The 17,686-nt window shown below is 41.1% G+C and overlaps 1 protein-coding gene across 3 annotated transcripts in view; it reads right to left on the bottom strand.

Annotated features, from left to right (window-relative positions):
- Positions 1–17,686, bottom strand: part of tox3 (TOX high mobility group box family member 3) — an 85,656-nt gene that overhangs the window by 46,511 nt on the left and 21,459 nt on the right. The gene's annotated exons all lie outside the window — the stretch shown is intronic.

Below are 17,686 nucleotides of genomic sequence, written 5' to 3'. Positions count from 1 at the left end.
GGGAAGAGCGAACAATTGCATTTTCAATTGAAGACTAAAGGAGCAACACACTCAAGAAAAACAAACCTGCTTTTATACAGCACCTCATCACTTCACTGGAAATGTCCCAGAGCGCTGCATATACAGTGAACCACTATTATTGTGTAGGTGAACACATCAGTCACCTTATGCAGAGCAAGGCCCCACAAAGAATAATGAGTTGAATAACCAACTAAACTATTTTTGGTGGTGTTAATTGAGGAAAGAGTATTGGCAGGACACCTTTCTATTCTTCCTTGAATAGAGCAATGGTATTTTTAATACCTAACTGAACAGGCAAATGTGATCGAAGTTTAATGTCTCATCCAAAGGACAGCATCTCCAGCAGCACAGAACTCCATCAGTACTACACTGAAGTGTGAGCCTAGATGAGCTGTTCAAGCCCCAGGGCCTGAAATCCCGATTGGGCCACTTAGCTGGTGGAAGAGTGGCAAACCGAGCCTCAAGTCCGCTGATGCAGGGATACCAGGCTCCATGCCAAACTACGGGTACGGAATCATCTGCATGCTCAAGGCAGGCAGCTGGCACATGTAAGGGCACAACAATAGTGCCCACCCTGACAGTACCCTGGGAAATTACAGCAGTGCTGCGCCAATCTAATTAATGTCAGACTGTAGAATTGGGGGACTGTTTGCAACTAAAGAACTTTTTAAAATTAGTCCTACTATGTTTTTAATTTTAGTACAGAAATGTTACTGTGCTCCTCAGAAGTTAAAGTACATCTCACATACTATGTTGTGACGTCATAAATATTTAGGTACTAATGGATATATTTTCCCTCTTCTGAATGAAGTCAGAGAGTGCTGATTTTACTTAGCATTCATCAATCAGGTTGGTAGGTGCTCCCATGATTCTCTTTGGTGGTTTCATGGTCCTTCAATTCGTAAATCTCGTCTGTGAGGAACTGACCAGTCAGCATGTACCTGCACTGATGGTCAGGTCCAGTCTTCCCAAGCAGCTAACAAACTACTTAACTAGTATTTATTGTGAAGTGGTCATAAATCCAGCAGCTGCAGCAATAAATGAGTGCATTGTTTGTAAACTACAAGTTTTCAGACTGTGATCTTGGTGCCCTTATTGATGTTTGATAAGCAGAATGACCTTTCTGGGGAAGGGGTAATCTATTAATCAAGGACAGTATACGGTTGCCTGGATATGGATTGCTGAGTGGGTCAGCTCCGACTCAGAAACTTCAAGGTTTTGTGAAGAAAAGTTTCCTGATTTGAGGCAAGCTACAAAGGTAATGTAAACTAAAACCAGAAAATGCTGAAAATACTCAGCAGGTCAGGCAGCATCTGTGAAGAGAGAAACAGAGTTAATGTTTCAGGTCTATGACCTTTCATCAGAACTGGAAGAAGTTTGAGATTTAACAGTTTTTAAGCAAGTGCAGAGCCAGGGAAAGAGAGATGAGAGGAAAGAACAAAAGGGAAGGTCTGTGATAGTGTGGATGGCAGGAGTGATTAAATGACAAAAGGGATGATGGTGCAGAGCAAGGTAACGGGACAAGTAAAGAAACAAAAGATGGGTCAAGAGGAGCTGTAAATGGCAATAACAGAACCATTACCGGCACCTGCTGTCCAAATGAATGGGAGCAGTGGTTATGATCTGAAGTTATTGAAATCAATGTTGAGTCCGGAAGGTTGTAAAGTGCCTAAACGAAAGATGAGGTGCTGTTCTTCGAGCTTCCGTTGAGCTTTATTGGAACAATTTAAGAGGCCAAAGACAGAGAGGTCAGAATGGGGGTGAGAGCGGAGAATTAAAATGGCAAGCGACCGGAAGCTCAGGGTCACGCTTGCCGTCTGAGCGGAGGCGTTCAGCAAATCGATCACCCAATCTGCTTTTGGTTTCCCAGTGTAGAGGAGACCACATTGTGAGCAGTGAATACAGGATACCAAATTGAAAGAAGTATAAGTAAATCACTGTTTCTCCCGGAAGGAGTGTTTGGGGCCCTGGACGATGGGAAGGGAGGAGGTGGAAGGGCAGGTGTAGCATCTCCTGGACTCCTACGGGAAGGTGCTGTGGGAAGGGGAGCGGGTGTTGAGGGTGATGGAAGGGTGGACCAGGGTGTCGCGGAGGGAACGGTCCCTTCGGAATACTGAAAGTGGTGTGGAGGGGAAGATGTGTTTGTGGTGGCATCGCGCTGGAGGAAATAGCCGAGGATGATCCATTGAATGTGGAGGCTGGTGGGGTGGAAGGTGAGGACAAGGGAGACCCTATTGTGGTTCTGGGAGGGAGGGGAAGGGGTGAGAACAGAAATGTGGGAAATGGAAGGGGCACGGTCAAGGGCCCTGTCAACAACCGTGGAGGGGAATCCTCGGTTGAGGAAAAAGGAAGACAAATCGGAAGCACTGGTGTGGAAGGTGGCATCGTCGGAACAGGTGGAATAGAGTCCTTACAGGAAGCGAGGTGGGAGGAAGTGTAATCAAGGTAGCTGTGGGAGCCAGTGGGCTTATAGTAGATATTCGTTGACAGCCTATCCCCAGAAATGAAGACAGAGAAGTCGAGGAAGGGCAGGGAAGTGTCAGAGATGCACCATGTGAAGGTGAGAGAAGGGTGGAAATTGAAAGCAAAGTTGATGAAATTTTCCAGTTCAAAGAGCAGGAAACGGCACTGATACACTCATTAATGTACCAGTAAAAGAGGTGAGGGAGGAGACCTGAGTAGGACTGAAATAAAGAATGTTTCACGTATCCCACAAAAAGGCAGGCATAGCTAGGACCCATACAGGGTACCCATAGTGACAACTTTTATTTGGAGGGAGTGGAATCAAAGGAGAAGTTGTTCAATGTAAGAACAAGTTCAGCCAGGCAGAGGAGGGTGGTGGTGGATGGGAACTGGTTGGGCCTCCATTCATGGAAGAAGCAGAGGGCCCACAGGCCGTCCTGGTGGGGGATGGAGGTGTAGAGGGACTGGATGTCCATGGTGAAAAGGAGACGGTTGGGGCCAGGAAACTGGAAACTGTTAAAGTGGCGGAGGATGTCAGAAGATTCACAGATGTAGGTCGGAAGAGACTGGATAAGGGGAGAAAAAATAAAATTGAGATAGGAAAAAACAAGTTCCATGGGGCAAGCACAGGCTTGTACAATGGGTCTACCGGGGCAGTCCTATTGGTGGATCTTAGGAAGGAGGTAGAAGTAGGCTGTGCGGGGTTGGGGAATATGAGGTTGGAGGTCGTAGGGGGAGGAGATGAGGTCAATGAACTATGACTTGATGTTCAGCAGTGGGGTCATGGTCCAGGGGGAGGTAGGAAGAGGTGTCAGTGAGTTGGCGTTCAGCCTTTGCAAGGTAGAGATCTGTTTGCCAAACAACGCCAGTGTGCCCTTGTCAGCAAGTTTAATGACAATGTCAGGGTGGGACCTGGGAGAACGGAGTGCTGAAAGTCCAGAGGGAGGTAGGTTAGAGTGAGTGAGGGGAGCAGAGAAATTGAGACAGCCGATGTCACGCCAGCAGTTTCCAATGAAAAGATCAAGAGAGGGTAAGAGGAGAGAGAGAGGGGTACAGGTGGAACGAGAATTCTGAACAAGGGAGAAAGGGTCCGTTGTGTGAGAGAAGACTCCTGGCCAAAGAAATGGGCACGGAGGTGACGGAAGAAGAACTCAGCATCATGTTGAGCTCGAAATTCATTGAATCAAAAGCAAAATACTGCAGATGCTGGAAATCTGAAATAAAAACAGAAAATGCTGGAGAAGCTCAGCAAGTCAGGCAGCATCTGTGGAGAAAGAAACAGAGTTAACGTTTCAGGCCGAAGACCTTTGAGCCACTTCATTGGGGTGGGGGTGTAAAGGGATGAAGCTGCGGCCTTTGCTGAGGACTGATCGTTCAGGGTCAGCGAGGGGAAGGTAGAGGGGATAGTGAAAACACGACCAAGAATGAGATTGGAAGGAGGGATGGTGTCAGAGGAAAGTGAAGGGGAAGAGGGATCAGGACGGGCATTGGTATCTAAAAGTTGTTGAAGCTTGCGGTCCTTGACACCTGAAAGGAAGAAAAAAAGTTTTTTGTTAAAGTGCCGGACAAGGCGAAGGATGAAGTGGAACTGTGGACCAGGACAACTCTGAAATAGAGTGAGTCAGTGCTGCTGAAGAGAGTGGTCGAGAGTATGCATGTGGTGGTACATGGTGTTGAGCGTGGATCTCAGAAAGCGGCGAGAGCAGTGGTTTGAGGAACGCTGAATATCATGGAGATGTCTGTAATCAAGGGTGAATCCGAAATTTAAGTTGGAATCCACGTGGGATAAATCGGAGCTGGAGAAAGAGATGTGGCTGTGTGAAAGGGAGCCCTCGGCCTCCTACACTGTTCCAATGAAGCTCAACGGAAGCTCGAGGAACAGCACCTCATCTTTCGTTTAGGCACTTCCCAACCTTCTGGACTCAACATTCATTTTAATAACTTCAGATCATAACCACTGCTCCCATTTTTTCGACTGCAGGTGCTGGTAATGGTTCTGCTGTTGCTGTTTACACCTCCTCTAGACCCATCTTTGTTTCTTTACTTGTCCCATTACCACCCCCTTTGCCTTGCACCATCATCCCTTTTGTCATTTAATCACTCCAGCCCTCCACCCCAACACAGACCTTCCCTTTTGTTCTTTCCTCCCCACCCACTTTCCCTGGCTCTGTACTTGCTTAAAAACTGTTAAATTTTTACTTCTTCCAGTTCTGCCGAAGGGTCATCGACCTGAAACGTTAACTCTGTTTCTCGCTCCACCGATGCTGCCTAATCTGCTGAGTGTTTCCAGCATTTTCTGTTTTTATTTCAGATTTCCAGCTTCCGCAGTATTTTGCTTTTGAAATTAATGTAAACATTGGGCCTGTAAGTGCTGCCTTCCTTAATGTGGACTGCAAGAGTATATTCAACTTTGGCATTTTAAGGAACTGTACAATTTGTGAAGAAAAGTGATCGTACTTCACTCACACAGATGTATTTAACAAAGATTACGTAGAATGACATCGAAATTACAACACGGAAATAGCCCAGCCAGTGTTGGTGCTTATCCTGCATATGAGCAGTAGTCCTAATCCCATGTGCTCACTCTGTTTCCATATTTCTTTATTCCCCTTTTCTTCCACCACCTGTCCAACCCATTCTTAAATGTCAACATGGTCTCTGCTTCAATGATTAACTCGTGCATGCCACAGCCTCACAGCCCTCTATTTAAAAAAGTTTCCCCTGCTGCCTCGTAAATCTCTTACACTTAATCTTATCTCTATACCTTTTTTCTAGACGCTTCAATCAATGTACATAATCTGTTTATATCTACTCTGTGCTATCCCGTCATAATTTTAAACACCTCTACCAAATCACCCTGTAACCTCCTCTGTTCTAATAAAACCAGCCCCAATTTTTCAAGTCCCTTTTTTTATTTGTATTTCCTCATACCAGGCAGCATCCTAGATGGGGGGTGGGCAGGGGGGAGGGTTTAATTCTCTCTGCCCAGCATAAATCGAGCAGAACAGAAGTTAAAACTGTGCCATTCTCTTTGCTGCTTGAATATTGACACTGGGTGGTTGAGGTGTCTGCCTGACTGAGGCGGTACCTCATAAATATATGCAAATCGGGATTCGATCACTCAGAAAGCACCCCGAGGCAATTTTAACGGTCTTCTGGCCAGACCATCTGCCACAAACGCTCCAGCCAGTAAGCCTTACCACAGCAGAAGCGAAGGTCCAAAAAGGTAAGTACAAAACTTATCTTTGTGGGGCCAGGAGGAGCAAGAGTGCTTCTCCAGGTCCCGCAAGGAAAGTTTGAGCCTTTGCTGACCCATACTCACGCACCCCCCCACCCCCCACCGCCGCAAAACCTTTTTGAACGCCCACCCCCACCCCTCGACTTATCTGAGTGCGAGCAGGCAGCCTCTGGGACGTCCAATATTCGTGGGGTGGTCGCCAACCAGCTGACTCTTTATGCCCGTTTTGAACGGGCAGCTGGCTAGAGAAATGTTAAAGAGGCCTGGTCGTTAAAATCAACTGGGCCTCCTACGGCAACTCCTGACTGGGAATTTTGGTGCCTCTCCCCTGCTTTCTGTCCAGGAGTCAAATCCCCACGAGTGAATCTGCACTGCATCCTCCCTTGCTTCAAATTCCTTCCGATAGGATGGAGCCCAAGACTGTGCACAGTATTCCAACAGAGTTCTGACAAAAGGCCTTTGACCTGAAACGTTAACTCTGTTTCTTTCTCCACAGATGCTGCCTCACTTGCTGAGCTTTTCCAGCATTTTCTGTTTTTATCCCAACTGTGATCTTATAAAGTAATTCATCGTATGTTGAGATGTTTCTAAGGTGCTATGTAAATGTATGTCATTCTTTTTTACATATGCACTGCTGTTCACAAATTAACACCCGGGTATGACTGGATGTAAATAACTAACTTCCAAATTTATTCTCCCTGAGGAAAGCTGTTTCTCTCCACCTGGCTTCAACAGTCATTTGCAAGCAGTTAGCAAACCCTTAACCATTTTATTTTCTCTCTCTTTGCTTTTGTCATTTGCCTTTCAACATTTTGCCCATGGGACCAATGCTGAAAGTGGCAAGAATTACAATGTTGGCAGTAAATTTACAATAACAATCAGTCGTCTCTGATTTTGTTGCACTTGAGGAAACTATCAAGCTAAACTCATTCTCTGACATCATGGTTTCACAATAGAACAACAACGAAGCCACCATTTTACCTTGTGCAGAAAATGATGCAGCCCGTGAAAGAAGGAGTGCTATTTTAAACAAATTTAAATAGTTTTTCAGCTCCATTGGCAGACTGCTATACAAGTCTCTGCACTTAGGCATCTGATATAAACAATCAAGGGTACAAATAAAGCTGGAAACGGAGGAGGCACTGCAAACAAATCTGGGATACTATGGAAGTTGGCAGATCAAAACTAGAACAAATGTTTGGTTAATAGGGTTGCCAACTCTGGTCGGGTGTATTTCCGGAGGTTTCATCACATGACCTCCCATCTCAAATGGTTGATTCATACGAAAGCATTATCACAAACTCTGAATTTGTTTTACATGGGAATTGGTTGACTAGGTTGGGCTTTTGGCATGACAGGCACCTGGCTTTGAAAGCTAATTTCCTGAACTGTATACACTCTAGGGCTACCATCTTTTCCCAGGTCCAAAAACAGATGTGGGCCTGGGCGACACGTTGGACCATGGCATGAGTTTGGATGTTTGGGCTCCGGATGACGAAAATCAAATGAAATGACCTTAAAAAGTGAGACGTGGAAATCATATGACATGGTAGCGAAGTGGGAAAAATAATCAGCTTCTATTTAAAAAGCTGACTTTAGTTGTCTCCAGCCAGCGCAGCTAAAAACAGACTGGTGGCAACTCCAACGATTTTAGTTAAATAAATAAAATAATAATACTATTATCTCAGAAAACTAAATAATTTAGAAGTAAGAAAGAAGGTATGGTGAAATGAAACATGAGTTTAGAATCTCTGCTGAACAGTTAGTATGCGAATATAATTCGTAGACGTATTACAGCTAATCAGCTGTGAATGGTGTCCATTAATTATTGTTTCCCCTAGAGAAATAAGAAGGCCTGTGACAATGTTAACACTACAGTGCACGGATAAGGGTAAAAACAGGGCCTCATGCCATTTGGTAAAACAGGTGGCTTCATTAGTGCAAGGAATCTGCAGAAAAGCCCTCACCTGAAACGTAAGGTCTGCTTTGGACAAACAGTCATTATCAAAACCAGCAAGCTGCTGAAGCTCTACAAGCTCAAAATGACCTTTGACCCAGAAGCACTACGAGAACACCCATGCTTCTGGAATTAGTTTAACCCCCACCTATGGGTGATGGGAAAATATACTCCCAACAGGCATAATTACAGACCTGCACTAATTTATTTTTGAAAGCAGAATCAGACTTCTAAATTATAATGTTTCCACAGGAGAAAATACAGTTGGTTAGATTCTGCTCGACTGACTGGCAAATAATTGCCAGCCCTGGCAAGGACAAAGGCTGATAGGGACATCAATTAAGGATGAACACTGAGTTATTTTTTTTTAAATAATTTTTTCATCATGCTCACAGTCTGCCTGATTGAATGAAATGCCAAATTAAATTAACAGAGATTGCTAAGCCTGGCATGCTGGTGGGGAGCTGTGCAGAAACTGGGTCAGCACAGACAATAAACTGTCTGTAATTAAAAGATGAGAAGACTGACTAATGCTACTTCAGCCTGATTAGTGCAAACAACACAATATGCACTAAAATAAATCTTTTGGCAATGACAGGAGGTCCAAACCATCAGTATTATCCAGAAACACATGCTCAGCCGTCAGGTGTACTATTGAGACTTAATACAATAATGAATGTCAAATGTTGCCTCATTTTATACTTGTAGATTAAATTCAGTAGTAAAACACAATGTAATGTCTATCTACAATTGATCAGCTAGCTGGAAACAGAATAAGGGATTACATGAAAGCTTTAGCTCAGCAGGTCGGTTTAGCACACATATGGCACATTGCAATTTACATTATTGAACACGAGTAAATCCTTTGTTTTCTACTGAAGCTGAATATTAAGCATGTCAACAAGGAATCTCAGAGAAACCAAACGCTTTGATCATAAGAAAAAAATAAGGTTTTCACTTTTTCCTTCAAGAAACACTTCAATATTATATTCAATAAATAAATGTGAAAATCAAAACGCTTTAATATCAAAATAAATTCGATCCTGCGTATTTCAGTTAATTATTTTCCCTTTTAGGACCACACTAAAGGGCTTTAGGCATCCTACTCCCAGCACTCCACCAGTGTCACCACTCTTAACTAGCTGCTAGATGCTTGAAAATAACCCAGGTTAATTCACCCTCTGATTCTCCCTGCCTGCTTTTAGGATAGCCCCTTACCTCCACTCTCTGTCTCAGCAGCTTAGCCGAGATTGAGTGCTCAATGAATGTGGAACTATAGGTGCAAACGTCTATCTTGTAACAATGTGCTGCAGCACTCACTCACCCCAGGAAGAGTTTTAATGTTGGTGAAATATCCGAATACTTTCACATTTAATAATTCTTTGACTTGAGATTCTATATTGACTTAAAGGTCTGTTAAGATTATCATAAACATGATTAAAATGTTACGGGAATCAATATTTGCATTCCTGTCATTGCAGTTCCTGATAATATTTACAAACTACTGAAAGAACTATGTGACTGTTGATGGAAAAGTCACAAAGTTATTTATAAAGATGCAATGTTCCATTAAAAGAATTGTTTAGAAAAAACTTTACCATCAAATTCGTTACTCACCAAATAGCATGTTTGAAATACCCCTTACTTCGAAGATTTTTACATTTTTCTAGCAAAGTTCATGATATTGAACTGTGTGCTTTGTTCGATACTGATCTCCACTCAAGCATTGTTCATGTTTATTGTACTAAGGATGCATTCACACCCCAATTGTCATGTCAGTGTAAACTGGCTTCGCTTGGTACCAAAGTAGCAGTTATAGTATAAATGCAGTCTGAATCCAGAGTAAGGGCCCACTTCAGTTTGGGCCTTGTCACATAATTTACACTCAATGGGGTAGATCTTGACTTTGCGTGATAGTGTAAAGCGGGGATAGCAAGTCGGCAGCTTGTTTTACATCTCTCCTATTGACTTCAATGGAAATAAAAATCAGGAGAAATGTAAAATGGGGTGCCGACTCACCCATTTTACACTATCACACAAAGGCAAAATTTACTTCAACAAGTTTAGCATTTGCGTGAAGCTGAAATTGCTTTGCACAAATGCTAAACTTAAAATTTGAACGCACTATAAAATATGCAGGATTTAGTACTGATGAGCTGGGTGTAGCATCCTCCACTTTTAAACAAAACATACAATTTAGTATCTTAAACTTTAATGTAAAAAATTTTAAAATCTGGGAAATAGTGGGGTCAGTCAGTCTCAATCAAAGCACTCTTTCTCTTACTACTGAGAATCTTAAACTGGTAGCTATAATTTGCTTGTCTCAGTACTTTGAATAACATGACTTCCGTTTTCTCTTGCTGATAACCCTGCCTGATGTCTCCATATACATTAAGTAACCACTTTCATTATAATAATGTTTGCACGTGACAAGTCAATAAAACTAAAAAAAATGTAAACCCTACATTATAATTTTCTACACAGAAGTGAATTAATGCTTTAAACTTACTTCACTTTCTATTTCTTCTGGGTCATCTTTGCACTCATCCAACATTCCAACGCCAGAAAATGAAACAACCTTTCCACTTTTGCCACCCAGTAACAGTGTCAAACACTCCCAGGTCAGGGATTACACAGGATAAAGCATCTCCCCAATCTTCCCCAAGAAAGAGCTACATTTTCCTCTATTTGCAAATGCTCGCAAAAAAGTCAGTTTCCCTGCTTTAATCACATGCTGAATTTTTCGCTCACAGCAAATTAAGAAAAGTATATTCCGATGTATCTCAGCACCAAACTCAAAAGGGTAACCTCAAATGTTGTTCTCCATGCCATTTCCTACATCAACCATCCCAGTCATTTCTCTGACATTACCAATTTAATACCAGTGTGTTGAGTAGAATTGTATATAGTTTTGTAGGGGGTAATTTTGACTTTGAACTATTGTGCAAAACAGGCGATATCAACTTGGTAACCAATTAAACACCTCTCCACTGAAGTCAATGGAAACGAAAATCGGAAAAGTTGCTTAACGGGTGGCCGAGGCAATAGCGCCCATTTTACACTAGCATACAAAATTATCACCATACTCTTGTCCCATACCTATTTAGAACTGAATTGAGATTGTCCAAACTTATGCACATGGGGCATTTACAATTGGCAGAAGAAGGAGACCATCATCTCCTCAGTCTGCCTGGATTCAAGCACAATTGCGATCTTTGCTCTCCATTCTACCATCCAGTCTCTATAAAGCAGCATTTTATGAGGTAAATATTGCATTCAAAGAAGTTTCTTTCACTGTAACGTTTTTAACTACAGCTGTTATATATATATATAACTAACAATAAAAACTAGTAAAAAGTGTACAACTAAGACACAAATTTGAAATCACTAGGAAGAATACCATCTGAATAAAAGTTGCAGCAAAATCACTAATGAGACAGAGTGCCAAATCCACAAGTTTTAGATGAAGGTTAAATCATGTTCATAGAAGTTACAACATGGAAACAGGCCCTTCGGCCCAACATGTCCATGTCGCCCAGTTTATACCACTAAGCTAGTCCCAATTGATCTTTGGATTCCCTGCACTTAGAGTCAACCATACAACAAACAGATAAAAAGAAAAGTTGTAATGCTGAAACCTGAAATAAAAACCGAAAAGATGGAAGTGCACAGCAGAATATATAGATATATTTGAATATATTCAATAATGATGTTTCAAATATTTTTGGTTCTCTTTGCACCTATATTCACACCGGTCAGATTTTATGCTGGATGAGATAGAGAACCAATCATTTTAATAATGATGAGTTGGGGGCAGTTTTAGAGTTGGGAAACTCTTCTGCTTAAGGAGAAAACTAAAGGATAAATAATTGCACATCTCATTAACTTGGCTCAATGGTAATACTTTAGTCTCTGAATCAGCAGTATTGCATTAAAGAGGAGGCCTAGATTACATGCAGAATTTAAGCACTGTTGGAGGTGGCATCTTTCAGATGAGACATTAAAGCGATATCTCGTCCATCAGATCCCAAGGCACCATACAAAAAAGTATATTGGCGTTTCCCTGGCCAATATTTATCCCTTAACCAACACTGCCAAAAACAGATTAACTGGTCATTCATCTCATTGTTGTTTGTGAGACCTTGATGTGCATAAATTAGCTGCCATGTTTGACTCAACAAGAACTGCACTTCAAAAAGTTATTCATTGGCTATGAAGCACTTTGGGATATCCTGGGGATGTGAAAGATGCTATATAAATGCAAGTTTTTTCATTCTGAAAATAAGTTTTAAACATCTTATCATTATTATTGTTTAGTGTTTTTAGATACTCAAAAGGTTTAAAAAATTCAAATCAATGTCTGGATATGTTATTTTATGAATGCAATTATAATGTAACAGCATTGTAGTGTTTTGCAGGAAATGGTAGGGTGACTTGTACTGGAACAGACAGTAATTAACCTTTGAGAATACCAAAGCAGATTACTTAGTTCATTACCCAACAAAAATTGATAAAGCACTTTATCCAAGCTTCATGCCTTCTGCATTTAAACACTTTCACTGGGACCCATATCCACAACCTCTTTTAAACATTCATTAATTCAATCATCCAACAATATCCTGATTGTAGAGAAACCAAAAGCAAGGAGATATTTATTCACAGTTTTTTATTATCATTTATCAAAAACATAACAATTATAATCCAATATCCATTTATTAAGTTTTAATAATATTTATTTTATAATATTAAGATTTAATATTTGTTTTCCTAGTTGGCAGTCCAATAGTGATATTTATAATAACTGAATAAAATTATAATGTTATATATAGGTTGCAATTCACTGCTGCTATTGAAAGGCACTTCATCAAGGTGACAGCTGGTTTATGGACTATTTTTCATGCAGTTCCCCTCGAGGACATCTATTAAGTCTTCACTTGGAGCTATATCTACTCATTCACCCAACATCATTGCCTTGCCTTTTCATTCTCTGGAGATCTAAGTCTAGATTTTCCAATGGGGCTTGATCCCCACAAGTGCAGTGGGGTGAGAATGATATTATGCGTGCTGGCCCCACTGTGATTTCCAGGGTCAGGCTCCTTTGAATAATCAAGATAAGCTGCTGGTGTTGCAAGGGCCTCTGACTGGCTGCTTATAACTGGGGGGATGGGGGACAGTGGAGGGTAATAGAATGCTGCTGCAGGCTTTAACATCCTGCAGTAGCTTGGAGGACCAGACAGCATCAATATCATTTTGGCTGCAAAAAACAATTTATTGTTGTCCAAATTTCAGAATGTCAGCCACCCCTTACGAAACCATCATATTACTCCGTGTATGAAAAGTAACATGTGAACTCCAATTCTCAGGAAGCCATTCTAACCTCTTTCCTCTTTTCTTCCTTCAGATGTGCTATAGCAAGAGGAAGAAGCAGACCCCTTGGCAATTTCAGCACTCTCTCTATCCTTCCAGCTAGGAGTCATCGTACTATCCTTTCTGATGTCTGCACATGTGGCAGAAAAGATGTAGAGCCAGGCTGCCCATGCAGCAACTCAAGAAAGTACAGCCTGCAGTTGGTACATCTCACTAGGAGGAGCACTAGATTAGGGTCAAGAGTTCATACTTTACACATTAGCACCAAAGGGAAAGCACAGACATGCACACACTATGGTTTGCTGCTGCTCTGGCTGATCCCCTGGTGCCTTTGGACACCTTTTACCTCCGGGGCAAGGGATTTGGCCTCGTAAGAATAATCAACAATAACATGTACCAGTTAAATGGCACATGATGCAATGTAAAACCTGTCAACCTATTCCCCATATATTGCTTGTCAAGGCCAAACCTTCATACAACCTTTCAGCTCTCTCTTTGTGTCTCATGAAAATTCATACCTCAGCACAGCACACAGTGAAGGTTCAACATACAATAAAAGCCTTGCCACACACACACACTTTCCAAGAGCTTCATGTTGGACACATGGCAGCATCAGTGACCCCCTGAACTTTGGGAAATGCACCAGTGTGATGACATTGGGCATGTATGTCATGGTATTCAATGGAAAAAGAGATGAGTGCTAGCTGTGTTGACCAATGCATCAGTAACCTTTTTGATTTGTATGTGGCCAGCAGGTAGCTGATATTGCAATGTTAGGAAGAACTTAGCCATAGGCACAACAACTGAGTGTGTGGTTATCTTGTCAACTACTGGTCATGCTGTCTCTATGTTACAAGTTTGCTGCAGGTGTCCCTGCAGATAATAAAGCTCAGTCCTGTTGATCTGGGGCAAGCTGAGGCAGTTGCCTTCCCTGTAATTGGCAGGTAGGTGTGTTAATGACTGCAGAATGATCTGGGGCCTGCTGATCTCCCCGCCATGCCTTCTTTTCTCTGATACCATCTCCACCATTGACTGGAAGTGTTTTAAAAGCAAACTTACCTCATAAAAGCTTCAGAAATATGAAAAAAAAACACTGCACTGAAAAGTACTGTAATCATTATCAAAAAGCCTCTCAATGAGTTTAAGTACCCATGGGCCTTCTTTCCTGCCCTTTCAAAATGGACAAAGGAAAATGAGCAAATCTGGCACAAATCCCAGGGAACTGTGAGTGATGTTCATTTAAATATTTCTACATCAAATTTGAGGTCTTAAAGAGGTTTGTGCAAGAAGTAGGGGCAAGCACTTCAGCCCACTAGTATAGAGGAGCTTGGAATTTCAGCTCTGAAAGAAATTGGCGCAAACTCTCTGTGAAAGGTTAACCTATTTATGTTACTACAGCTGGCAGCCAAGAGGAGAAAATGCAGGCTCTGCACTGTATTCAGTGATAGCATCAAGGGATTCTACCCAGACAGGTCTTCCTAACTGTGGTATAGTAACCTATATTATGTCAAGGAAACCAGTAGGCAAATGAAAACAACAGATTAGTCCCCCTCGTGTGATTCTCTGCCTGAGGTTCTCCCACATATTTATATCATACCTTTCTCCTTGTTTGGATATCCTACATCAGACAGCTCAAATTAGGAAAATTGTGGAATTCATTTAAGAATTTTTCAATTCAGTTAGATAGCAATCATACTCAGAATAGTTTATATATATATCACAATTCTATTCCACTGTGGCAAAATGCCAGGCAACCAAATCACCCTGAGTTTGAGTAAAGCCTTATTGGCTACATGCTGAAAGAAATAGTTGCATGATAGCCAAGTAGCTTAAACCAAGCTTGTAATCTAAACCAGACCTTACTGTCAATAGATGCTGAGGTTCATCTTAGCTTGTATTGTTACTAATTTACACTTTATCACTTGTCTTTGGTTGAAATAAATCCAGAGTTCTGGAAAGGGTAAGTGGACTACGTGAAGTTATATCATGAGAATGGTCTATTCCATTCAATTGCAAAATCTATTTTCATTTTTCAACAATTTTAGCAAATTTGATGCTATCTTCCCTTTGGGAAGTACCACACATTCTCTGCCTGACTCACTGTACAGGGTATCACTATGTAAACATATATCTTACCATTCCACACTGCAGTACAACAACTTAACAAGTTTCATTCCTGGCCTGCCGGACACAAGTGTAACTTTGATATTGTTACAAGGGACGTGACCACTAAAACTGAATGATAAAAAGACAGGGTGCATCTTAAGGTATTTCAACATTATTCTAGCCACTGTTATGCCAGAACAGGCTGCTGCAGCACACTGTATTACCTCACACAATCTAGGTTTGTTGATTCGTTGGACCAAGCCAACATCTGCTGTAATGATCAGCTGGTGCCAGCCATCTGAACTTATTCCAAATTGGGTCTGGGTGTGCGACAACAAACCTGTAAATTCTTGCCTTAGTTCAGATAGAAGTCAGTTACATGGCACCCAATCAGCATTAAAATACCACAGAACAATTTTAAGAGACTGAATACCCAATCTGTGAGGGGGGTTATTTCAATTGAATGGACCATCTTTCTATAGTAAAAATGTAAGGAGCTCAAGTTTCCAAAGCATAGAGTGATCTGGTTCTAAATCCAGATTGGTACAATACTTTTAGTCCGTGTCAAACTGAACACTTGCAAACGAAACCCATGAGACCAAAGGTGAATGTTTTTTTTCAGGGGAAGTCTGAATGCAGAATAAGTCTGCACAGCTGTTTGCTAATAACCATTGTTTCATGTCAGAACCACTTTTTGTTCTTTGGCAAACTGTCTGACTGAATTGCAAATTTCAACCATCAATCACAGGGCTTTGTATAAAACCCTCTTAAACAAACTTCTCAACTCCATCTTTTGTCCTGTGGATAATATAGGAAAATCTCTAGAAAGATGCTACTGGAGCAAATTCAAGGAACTGAAGAAAATCCAGAATTATTTTTCATCAGTGAGATTCTAACAAGAACTTTACATTTAAACCATCTGTCAAATAATTCATTTTAAGTAAACAGAATTGTGTCGCTGAGTTACATTATCCATTATTTTAAATTATTACAACAGAATTTTTTTCTTGATAAAACTACTTCAATGAGGATGAGGGACACTCGATGAGGAAACCAACGCCAGGCAGTGATTTTAACCCTGAAAGATGGAGGGAAACAGCATTGACTTGAGGGCTCGTCCACCGGCTGCACATATTGGGAAATCGGACCATGGTGCACCTGCAATCTCTCAATGTGCGTGGCCAGCCGGCAGGGCTCCATGTCGTAAGCACCAGCTCAGAAAATTACCCCATTTGTTTTAACTCAGGCTTGCCACTGAGGGAAAATTATTAACCATCCATTGGCAAGTTGGAGACTACACCAACAATGCTTGATACAGATATTGAGAACAAAAAGTGGGAAAAATGTTCCAACCGCACCCCCCCCCCCACAACAATGCCCACTTTAACATCCTTTATCTTGATGAACACAAAATTCCACAGAGGACAAAAAATCCTGAATTGTGCACTATATAGAATTATTTTCCTTTTAAGTACATCAAGTTTAATCATAGGCAAATTTACATTTTCTCATATAATAGCATAAAATCTGTATAATTCAAATATTATTACTTTGGTATTAGAGCCAATTATATTTTACAAGTAAAGATAATTAAAATAACTTGGAAAGTTTCCAGATACAAGTGCAGTAGATGCCCCCATTCTACCAGTGTGCTTCAATTATTCGTACACTATTATGCATTAGTCTTAACAAGAAATACTCCACTAAGGCAGATTTTTCCAAGTTCATTCCAACCCTGTTACTGGTTAATATTTGCACAACTGTAACTAAGCATTACAAACCAGTCATTCAATCTATATAAATTTGAGAAACACATATTGTCAAGCAATGACTCATACATCAGTCTATTATATGCTACAGGGCTGACTATATTAAAACAAATCACTTTGCCTGCAGCTGAAGAATAGAAGCAATATACAGATCAGAGGTTATTGTCTAATTTAAATCTTGGCTGTTTTCCCAGTACTAGACTCCACTTGGTGCCCATGCTGCTTGCTTTTACTGCCAGTGATGCTCTGCCTGTGCTTTGGGTGTTGTCCAAAAATATGTCTACAAAATGCCAATCAACAAGTTGCTAAAGATTAACAATATGATTGTAGAAAATTAATTTGAACCACTGAAACATATGCCCTATATGTTTACTCTAAAAACCTATACACCTGATTCTCAATTGCTTCGATCTGTCAGTCAATGTTGATTCAGCTTGCTCGTTTAATGTAAATACATTTAGGTAAGTGCTGGAAGTGTGTTTATCCACATTGCAATATAGTTTTCACTGCATTAGCCATTAGACAAACCTTTACTGACTGGTTTAGCTGCAGTACTTATTGCCTCTGCTATGTTTCGTATCTGCAGAGACTTTAAAAGATCTAAGAATCAGCCTTAGGTCCTCTAAGGTCGCAATCGTGGAAGAGTCCAGACACTATCAAAGATGAAATCACTATGGAAATAGACCACGGTCTATGACTACTTGGCTAGTAGATTGTTTCAAACTGTTGTGAGAGTGGCCAATTACAAATTTTGATTTTGTAGCA

The sequence above is a fragment of the Heptranchias perlo genome, chromosome 16 (genome assembly GCF_035084215.1).
Source record: "Heptranchias perlo isolate sHepPer1 chromosome 16, sHepPer1.hap1, whole genome shotgun sequence".
In the NCBI taxonomy this organism is placed as follows: Eukaryota; Metazoa; Chordata; class Chondrichthyes; order Hexanchiformes; family Hexanchidae; genus Heptranchias; species Heptranchias perlo.
This window is presented reverse-complemented; position numbering and strand designations above follow the sequence as displayed.